Here is an 11,403-nt window from a genome sequence, read left to right on the forward strand (position 1 = left end):
CATATTCTACGAAGATCTTTATCGGTCAAACCGCATAACAACATACGTTTGTTCCCTTTGTCATCGGTATGTTACTTGCCCGAGATTCGATCGTTGGTATCTCAATACCTAGTTCAATCTCGTTACCGGCAAGTCTCTTTACTCGTTCCGTAATACATCATCCCGCAACTAACTCATTAGTTACAATGCTTGCAAGGCTTATAGAGATGTGCATTACCGAGTGGGCCCAGAGATACCTCTCCGACAATCGGAGTGACAAATCCTAATCTCGAAATACGCCAACCCAACAAGTACCTTCGGAGACACCTGTAGAGCACCTTTATAATCACCCAGTTACGTTGTGACGTTTGGTAGCACACAAAGTGTTCCTCCGGTAAACGGGAGTTGCATAATCTCATAGTCATAGGAACATGTATAAGTCATGAAGAAAGCAATAGCAACATACTAAACGATCAAGTGCTAAGCTAACGGAATGGATCAAGTCAATCACATCATTCTCCTAATGATGTGATCCCGTTAATCAAATGACAACTCATGTCTATGGCTAGGAAACATAGCCATCTTTGATCAACGAGCTAGTCAAGTAGAGGCATACTAGTGACACTCTGTTTGTCTATGTATCCACACATGTATTATGTTTCCGGTTAATACAATTCTAGCATGAATAATAAACATTTATCATGATATGAGGAAATAAATAATAACTTTATTATTGCCTCTAGGGCATATTTCCTCCAGTCTCCCACTTGCACTAGAGTCAACAATCTAGTTCACATCGCCATGTGATTTAACACCAATAGTTCACATCACCATGTGATTAACACCCATAGTTCACATCGTCATGTGACCAACACCCAAAGGGTTTAGTAGAGTCAATAATCTAGTTCACATCGCTATGTGATTAACACCCAAAGTGTACTAAGGTGTGATCATGTTTTGCTTATGAGAGAAATTTAGTCAACGGGTCTGCCACATTCAGATCCGTATGTATTTTTGCAAATTTCTATGTCAACAATGCTCTGCACGGAGCTACTCTAGCTAATTGCTTCCACTTTCAATATGTATCCAGATTGAGACTTAGAGTCATCTGGATCAGTGTCAAAATTTGCATCGACGTAACCCTTTACGACGAACCTTTTTGTCACCTCCATAATCGAGAAACATATCCTTATTCCACTAAGGATAATTTTGACCGCTGTCCAGTGATCTACACCTAGATCACTATTGTATTCCCTTGCCGAACTCAATGGTAGGGTATACAATAGATCTGGTACACAGCATGGCATACTCTATAGAACCTATGGCTGAGGCATAGGGAATGACTTTCATTCTCTTTCTATCTTCTGCCGTGGTCGGGCTTTGAGTCTTACTCAATTTCACACCTTGTAACACAGGCAAGAACTCTTTCTTTGACTGTTCCATTTTGAACTACTTCAAAATCTTGTCAAGGTATGTACTCATTGAAAAAACTTATCAAGCGTTTTGATCTATCTCTATAGATCTTGATGCTCAATATGTAAGCAGCCTCACCGAGGTCTTTCTTTGAAAAACTCCTTTCAAACACTCCTTTATGCTTTGCAGAATAATTCTACATTATTTCCGATCAACAATATGTCATTCACATATACTTATCAGAAATGTTGTAGTGCTCCCACTCACTTTCTTGTAAATACAGGCTTCACCGCAAGTCTGTACAAAACTATATGCTTTGATCAACTCATCAAAGCGTATATTCCAACTCCGAGATGCTTGCACCAGTCCATAGATGGATCGCTGGAGCTTGCACATTTTGTTAACACCTTTAGGATCGACAAAACCTTCTGGTTGCATCATATACAACTCTTCTTTAATAAATCCATTCAGGAATGTAGTTTTGTTTATCCATTTGCCAGATTTCATAAAATGCGGCAGTTGCTAACATGATTCGGACAGACTTAAGCATAGATACGAGTGAGAAACTCTCATCGTAGTCAACACCTTGAACTTGTCGAAAACCTTTTGCGACAATTCTAGCTTTGTAGATAGTAACACTACTATCAGCGTCCGTCTTCCTCTTGAAGATCCATTTAATCTCAATGGCTCGCCGATCATTTGGGCAAGTCAATCAAAATCCATATTTTGTTCTCATACATGGATCCCATCTCAGATTTCATGTCCCCAAACCATTTCGCGGAATCTGGGCTCATCATCGCTTCCTCATAGTTCGTAGGTTCGTCATGGTCAAGTAACATGACCTCCAAAATAGGATTTCCGTACCACTCTGGTGTGGATCTCACTCTGGTTGACCTACGAGGTTCGGTAGTAACTTGATCTGAAGTTACATGATCATCATCATTAGCTTCCTCACTAATTGGTGTAGGAGTCACAGGAACAGATTTCTGTGATGAACTACTTTCCAATAAGGGAGAAGGTACAGTTACCTCATCAAGTTCTACTTTCCTCCCACTCACTTCTTTCGAGAGAAACTCCTTCTCTAGAAAGGATCCATTCTTTAGCAACGAATATCTTGCCTTCGGATCTGTGATAGAAGGTGTACCCAATAGTCTCCTTTGGGTATCCTATGAAGACACATTTCTCCGATTTGGGTTTGAGCTTATCAGGATGAAACTTTTTCACATAAGCATCGCAACCCCAAACTTTAAGAAACGACAACTTAGGTTTCTTGCCAAACCATAGTTCATACGGTGTCGTCTCAGCGGATTAGACGGTGCCCTATTTAATGTGAATGCAGCTGTGTCTAATGCATAACCCCAGAACGATAGTGGTAAATCGGTAAGAGACATCATAGATTGCACTATATCCAATAAGGTACGGTTATGACGTTCGGACACACCATTATGCTGTGGTGTTCCAGGTGGCATGAGTTTGTAAAACTATTCCACATTGTTTTAATTGAAGGCCAAACTCGTAACTCAAATATTTTACCTCTGCGATCATATCGTAGAAACTTTTATTTTTGTTACGATGATTCTCCACTTCACTCTGAAATTCTTTGAACTTTTCAAGTGTTTCAGACTTGTGTTTCATCAAGTAGATATACCCATATCTGCTCAAATCATCTTTGAAGGTCAGAAAATAACGATACCCGCCGCGAGCCTCAACACTCATTGGATCGCATACATCAGTATGTATTATTTCCAATAAGCCAGTTGCTTGCTCCATTGTTTCGGAGAACAGAGTTTTAGTCATCTTGCCCATAAGGCATGGTTCGCAAGCATCAAGTGATTCATAATCAAGTGATTCCAAAATCCCATGAGCATGGAGTTTCTTCATGCGCTTTACACCAATATGACCTAAACGGCAGTGCCACAAATAAGTTGCACTATCATTATTAACTTTGCATCTTTTGGCTTCAATATTATGAATATGTGTATCACTATGATCGAGATCCAACAAACCATTTTTGTTGGTGTGTATGACCATTGAAGGTTTTTATTCATGTAAACAGAACAACAATTGTTCTCTAACTTAAATGAATAACCGTATTGCAATAAATATGATCAAATCATATTCATGCTCAACGCAAACACTAAATAACATTTATTTTAGGTTCAACACTAATCCCGAAAGTATAGGGAGTGTGCGATGATGATCATATCAATCTTGGAACCACTTCCAATACACATCGTCACTTCGCCCTTAACTAGTCTCTGTTCATTCTGCAACTCCCGTTTCGAGTTACTACTCTTAGCAACTGAACCAGTATCAAATACCGAGGGGTTGCTATAAACACTAGTAAAGTGCACATCAATAACATGTATATCAAATATAGCTTTGTTCACTTTGCCATCCTTCTTATCCACCAAATACTTGGGGCAGTTCCGCTTCCAGTGACCAGTCCCTTTGCAGTAGAAGCACTTAGTCTTAGGCTTAGGTCCAGACTTGGGCTTCTTCACTTGAGCAGCAACTTGCTTGCCGTTCTATATGAAGTTCCCTTTCTTTCCCTTTGCCCTTTTCTTGAAACTAGTGGTCTTTTTAATCATCAACACTTGATGCTCTTTCTTGATTTCTGATTTCATCATCATGAAAAGCTCGGGAATCATTTACGTTATCCCTTGCATACTATAGTTCATCACGAAGTTCTACTAACTTGGTGATGGTGACTAGAGAATTCTGTCAATCACTATCTTATCTGGAAGATTAACTCCCACTTGATTCAAGCGATTGTAGTACCCAGACAATCTGAGCACATGCTCACTGCTTGAGCTATTCTCCTCCATCTTTTAGCTATAGAACTTGTTGGAGACTTCATATCTCTCAACTCGGGTATTTGCTCAAAATATTAACTTCAACTCCTGGAACATCTCATATGGTCCATGATGTTCAAAACATCTTTGAAGTCCTGATTCTAAGCCGTTAAGCATGGTGCACTAAACTATCAAGTAGTCATCATATTGAGCTAGCCAAACGTTCATAACGTCTGGATCTGCTCCTGCAATAGGTCTGTCACCTAGCGGTGCATCAAGGACATAATTCTTCTGTGCAGCAATGAGGATAATCCTCAGATCACGGACCCAATCCGCATCATTGCTACTAACATCTTTCAACTTAGTTTTCTCTAAGAGCATATAAAAATTAAACGGGGAGCAACATCGCGAGCTATTGATCTACAACATAGATATGCTAATACTACCAGGACTAAGTTCATGATAAATTAAAGTTCAATTAATCATATTACTTAAGAACTCCCACTTAGATAGACATCCCTCTAATCCTCTAAGTGATCACGTGATCCAAATCAACTAAACCATAACCGATCATCACGTGAAATGGAGTAGCTTTCAATGGTGAACATCATTATGTTGATCATATCTACTATATGATTCACGCTTGAACTTTCGGTCTCAGTGTTCCGAGGCCATATCTGCATATGCTAGGCTCGTCAAGTTTAACCCGAGTATTCTGCGTGTGCAAAACTGGCTTGCACCCGTTGTAGATGGACGTAGAGCTTATCACACCCGATCACCACGTGGTGTCTGGGCACGACGAACTTTGATATACTCAGGGAGAACACTTTTATCTTGAAACTTAGTGAGAGATCATCTTATAATGCTACCGTCAATCAAAGCAAGATAAGATGCATAAAAGATAAACATCACATGCAATCAATATAAGTGATATGATATGGCCATCATCATCTTGTGCTTGTGATCTCCATCTCCGAAGCACCGTTCTGATAACCATCGTCACCGGCGCGACACCTTGATCTCCATTGTAGCATCGTTGTCGTCTCGCCAATCTTATGCTTCTACGACTATCGCTACCGCTTAGTGATAAAGTAAAGCATTACAGGGCGATTGCATTGCATACAATAAAGCGACAACCATATGGCTCCTGCCAGTTGCCGATAACTCGGTTACAAAACATGATCATCTCATACAATAAAATTTAGCATCATGCTTTGACCATATCACATCACAACATGCCCTGCAAAAACAAGTTATACATCCTCTACTTTGTTGTTGCAAGTTTTTACGTGGCTGCTACGGGCGGAGCAAGAACCGTTCTTACCTACGCATCAAAACCACAACGATAGTTTGTCAAGTTGGTGCTGTTTTAACCTTCGCAAGGACCGGGCGTAGCCACACTCGGTTCAACTAAAGTTGGAGAAACTGACACCCGCCAGCCACCTGTGTGCAAAGCACGTCGGTAGAACCAGTCTCGCGTAAGCGTACGCGTAATGTCGGTCCAGGCCGATTCATCCAACAATACCGCCGAACCAAGGTATGACATGCTGGTAAGCAGTATGACTTATATCGCCCACAACTCACTTGTGTTCTACTCGTGCATATGACATCTACGCATAAAACCTGGCTCGGATGCCACTGTTGGGGAACGTAGTAATTTCAAAAAAATTCCTACGCACACGCAAGATCATGGTGATGCATAGCAACGAGAGGGGAGAGTGTTGTCTACGTACCCTCGTAGACCGTAAGTGGAAGCGTTTATCAACGCGGTTGATGTAGTCGTACGTCTTCACGATCCGACTGATCCAAGTTCCGAACGCACGGCACCTCCGAGTTCTGCACACGTTCGGCTCGGTGACGTCCTCGCCTTCTCGATCCAGCAAGAGGGGTGAAGTAGTAGATGAGTTCCGGCAGCACGACGGCGTGGTGACGGTGTTGGTGAAGAACAATCTTCGCACGGCTTCGCCTAAGCACTACGAAAACTATGACGGAGGATAAACTAGAGGAGACGGGGTTGCTGGCACACGGCTTGGTGTTTCTTGATGTGTCTTGGGTGCTAGCCCTGCCCCTCTATTTATATGTTGAGCCCTGGGGTCGAAACTTGGAGCAAAAGCCTCCTCAAAGTCGGTTTTGCCTGAAAGGCAAGAGTCCCACTCGGACTCCAGGACCAAATGCCACAATCCTTGGCGTCTGGCCCAGGGCCAGACGCCAGGGTCTCCGGCGTTTGGCCCCCGGCCTCCGCAAAACTCCTTTTGCACCGACTTATAGCCCCGTGGGCCTGACCCCTTGGCCTAACCATATCATCCAATATATGAATCTTTACCTCCGGACCATTCCGGAGCTCCTCGTCATATCCGTGATCTTATCCGGGACTCTGAACAACATTCGGTCACCAACATACATAACTCATATAATACTATATCGTCAACGAACGTTAAGCATGCGGACCCTACGGGTTCGAGAACTATGTAGACATGACCGAGACACTTCTCTGGTCAATAACCAATAGCGGAACCTGGATGCCCATATTGGCTCCTACATATTCTACGAAGATCTTTATCGGTCAAACCGCATAACAACATACGTTTGTTCCCTTTGTCATCGGTATGTTACTTGCCCGAGATTCGATCGTCGGTATCTCAATACCTAGTTCAATCTCGTTACCGGCAAGTCTCTTTACTCGTTCCGTAATACATCATCCCGCAACTAACTCATTAGTTACAATGCTTGCAAGGCTTATAGTGATGTGCATTACTGAGTGGGCCTAGAGATACCTCTCCGACAATCGGAGTGACAAATCCTAATCTCGAAATACGCCAACCCAACAAGTACCTTCGGAGACACCTGTAGAGCACCTTTATAATCACCCAGTTACATTGTGACGTTTGGTAGCACACAAAGTGTTCCTCCGGTAAACGGGAGTTGCATAATCTCATAGTCATAGGAACATGTATAAGTCATGAAGAAAGCAATAGCAACATACTAAACGATCAAGTGCTAAGCTAACGGAATGGATCAAGTCAATCACATCATTCTCCTAATGATGTGATCCCGTTAATCAAATGACAACTCATGTCTATGGCTAGGAAACATAGCCATCTTTGATCAACGAGCTAGTCAAGTAGAGGCATACTAGTGACACTCTGTTTGTCTATGTATCCACACATGTATTATGTTTCCGGTTAATACAATTCTAGCATGAATAATAAACATTTATCATGATATGAGGAAATAAATAATAACTTTATTATTGCCTCTAGGGCATATTTCCTTAACGAGACACCTCTCCGGTCAATAACCAATAGTGGAACCTGGATGCTCATATTGGCTCCTATATATATATTCTATGAAGATCTTTATCGGTCGAACCGTAATGACAACATACGTTATTCCCTTTGTCATCGGTATGTTACTTGCCCGAGATTAGATCATCGGTATCTTTCTACCTAGTTCAATCTCGTTACTGGCAAGTCTCTTTACTCGTTCCGTAATACATTGATGACCCACAATTATATGGGATCAATTGTAGCCTTTTCGATAAGTAAGAGTGTCGAACCCAATGAGGAGCAGAAGGAAATGACAAGTGGTTTTCAGCAAGGTAATGTCTGCAAGTGCTGAAATTGTAAGTAACAGAGTAGTTTGATAGCAAGATAATTTGTAACGAGCAAGTAACGATAATAGTAACAAAAGTGCAGCAAGGTAGCCCGATCCTTTTGAGGAAAAGGACAAGCCAAAACTGTCTCTTATGATAAGCAAAGCGTTCTTGAGGGTACACGGGAATTTTATCTAGTCACTTTCATCATGTTGGTTTGATTTGCGTTCGCTACTTTGATAATTTGATATGTGAGTGGACCAGTGCTTAGGTGTTGTTCTTACTTGAACAAACCTCCAACTTATGATTAACCCCCTCGCAAGCATCTGCAACTACGAGAAAAGTATTAAGAATAAATTCTAACCATAGCATTAAACTTTTGGATCCAATCGGTCCCTTACGGAATAGCGCATAAACTAGGGTTTAAGCTTCTGTCACACTCGCAACCCCTCATCTAATAACTACTCCACAATGCATTCCCTTAGGCCCAAATATGGTGAAGTGTCATGTAGTCGACGTTCACATGACACCACTAAGGGAATCACAACATACATACTATCAAAATATCGAACACATATCAAGTTCACATGATTACGTGCAACATGATTTCTCCCGTGACCTCAAGAACAAAAGTAACTACTCACAAATGAGAATCATGCTCAAGATCAAAGGGGTATTAAATAGCATATTGGATCTGAACATATAATTTTCCACCAAATAAACCATATAGTAATCAACTACAAGATGTAATCAACACTACTAGTCACCCACAAGCACCAATCTATAGTTCCGGTACAAAGATTGAACACAAGAGATGAACTAGGGTTTGAGAGGTGATGGTGCTGTTGAAGATGTTGATGGAGATTTCCCTCCCCAAGATGGGAGAGTTTTTGGTGATGATGATGAGATGATGACGATGATTTCCCCCTCCGGGAGGGAAGTTCCCCCGGCGGAATCTCTCCGCCGGAGGGCAAAAGTGCTCCTGCCCAAGTTCCGCTTCGAGACGACGGCGCTCTGTCCCGAAAGTCCTCTCCTTATCCTTTTTCTAGCTCAAAATTACTTATATACCAGAATAGGGGCACCAGAGGTGGGCTGGGCTGAGCACAACCCACCAGGGCGTGCCTGGGGGAACAGGCGTGCCCTGGTGTCTTGTGCTCACCAGGTGGCCCCCCTCTCGTGGTTATTTGCTCCAGTATCTATTCCATAAAAATTTCTCGTGAAGTTTTAGCTTATTTGGAGTTGTGCAGAATAGGTAGCCTGACGTAGCTTTTTCAGGTCCAGATTTCCAGCTGCCGGAATTCTCCCTCTTTGTGTGAACCTTGCATATTATGAGAGAATGGGCATTAGAATTACTCCAACAAGCATTATTATGCATAAAAACATTATAAATAACAGTAGGTAAACATGATGCAAAATGGACGTATTAACTCCCCCAAGCTTAGACCTCGCTTGTCCTTTAGCAAAAACCGAAATCGAAAAACATGTCCACATGCTTAGATAGAGAGGTGTCGATAAAAAAAAATACGGACATAGAAGCATCATGTGAATTATTATAATATCAACAAACTTAAACATAAAAATTTTATCATAAACTTCTCATGAAAAAGTAACAATTCATCACAACATCGAAGTATAATACATAAACTCTATTGGAAACCAACAAACTATGTTCTCAGCCACTTTGCAACTACAATTCATCATCTTTTCAGGAAGGGTCTCGTATCGGAGCCTTTAGGCAAGTCCACATACTCAACCATCATATAGTCTTCTATGATTGCTAACACTCACCGCATACACATGAGCGAAACGTTTCAACCGGACACATAGAAAGATAGGGGCTTATAGTCTCGCCTCCCAAGGTATTCACCTCAAGGGTGATGTCAATAGTAATAAATCATGCTACCCACATCCAACTGGATATATGTGCCTAGATCTTTCCTCACCACATGATTCTTACCAAAAAAGAAAAAGAAAAAGGAATAGAGAGAGAAAAACTTTGACTCTTGCATGAAGGTAAAAACATAAAAGTAAAAGATAGGCCCTTCGCAGATGCAAGCAGAGGTTGCCATGTGCTTTTTGTTTGTATGCTCAATCCCTTAGTGCAAAAGAACGTCACGTTATATTGCCCATTGTGATAGCGACCTTTATTATGAAGTTGTCGCTTTTATTCTTTGCCATCACAAGTTCGTACAACGCTCAATTTTCTCTTACACTAAATGATCTAACACTTTTAGAAGCAATTTTTATTGCCTTATTGCACCGATCACAACTTACTTGACGGATCTTACTCAATTCTTAGGTAGGTATGGTGGAATCTTGAAAATAAGATTTGGGTTTAAGGGTTTTTGGATGCACAAGTAGTATCTCTACTTGGTGCGGAATTTTTGGCTAGCAAAGATAGGGGGGCAAACACCACATGTTGAAGGATCTATGACAATATAACTTCTATGTGAATATGAACAAACATAAATCATTACGTTGTCTTCCTTGTCCAATGTCAACAATTTTGGCACATAATATTTTGATGGGGGCTTACAATCACAAAAGATTTCCAAGATAGTGTATTTACATGTGAATCTTCTCTTCCCTTATTAATTCTTTCATGAGTTGCATCATTGACCAATGCTATGTTTATCAATCTCCAATAAAATTTGCTACTTATACTTTTCCTTATGTGATGTCATTATTTACCATAAGATTAGCATATGATCCTTTTCATTTATTTCCTTTCTTTTTAGTGAACATGAAAGTAAAGAAAACAAAACTCAAACTAACCTTTATTATATATCTCGCACACGATTACAAGGATAGATCACTAAGCAAACTCTCAAAAAGAAAGGATCAAACTAAAAATTTATTCATCTAAAGCAAAACATAACTATGGATCGAACTAAGATATAATTAAAGGCAAAAGATAGTGGAGGTGATACGATGCCGGGGCACCTTCCCCAAGCTTGGCGGAAGCTAAGGGGAGTGCCCATACCCGATACTCAATTTTTTTGGTGATGAAGAAGAAGGTGGTGGTGAAGTGGTAGCGATCTTGTCCTCGGGTTTCCCCCGGAGCAGCACGAGTGGGTCGAAAGTAGTTACATGACGATGCCTTCATCAAGGTAACAACGTAGAACGCCGCCATCGCCTGCCGTCGGCTCGGTTTTCACTGGCAACCATGTCTTCCCAACTCGCAGTCGGGACTAGATAATGGATCTCGAGATCCAACCACCCAGCCTCTGGCCGGTCACCTCCGATGAAGAACATGACCACCACCGTTGGCTACACCAGCCAGAACAGATCTGCCATAGGTGCCGCCGAGCAGTCCACCAGGCCCTCGACGTCGTCGCCGATCTAAATCCCGATAACGCGCCGCCGCAAACCGCATCGCGCCGCCGCCCGATCCAGTCCAGCCGCCGCAGGCCCGAGGCAGGGCCGACCACCACCGCCGTCGTCGAAGCCATCATTGCCGCTTCTAGATCGGCCGCACCTCCAAGCGCATTGAGACCCCGCCACCCCTGAGACGCGGGAGAGAGGAAGGACCCCCGCCACCGCCGTCGGCCTCCGGGCGCAGGCCGATGGCATCCTCCGGCGGCGGCGGAAGGAGAAGGAGGATGATTTAGGCCCCGGCGGCGG

The sequence above is a fragment of the Triticum aestivum genome, chromosome 2D (genome assembly GCF_018294505.1).
Source record: "Triticum aestivum cultivar Chinese Spring chromosome 2D, IWGSC CS RefSeq v2.1, whole genome shotgun sequence".
NCBI lineage: Eukaryota > Viridiplantae > Streptophyta > Magnoliopsida > Poales > Poaceae > Triticum > Triticum aestivum.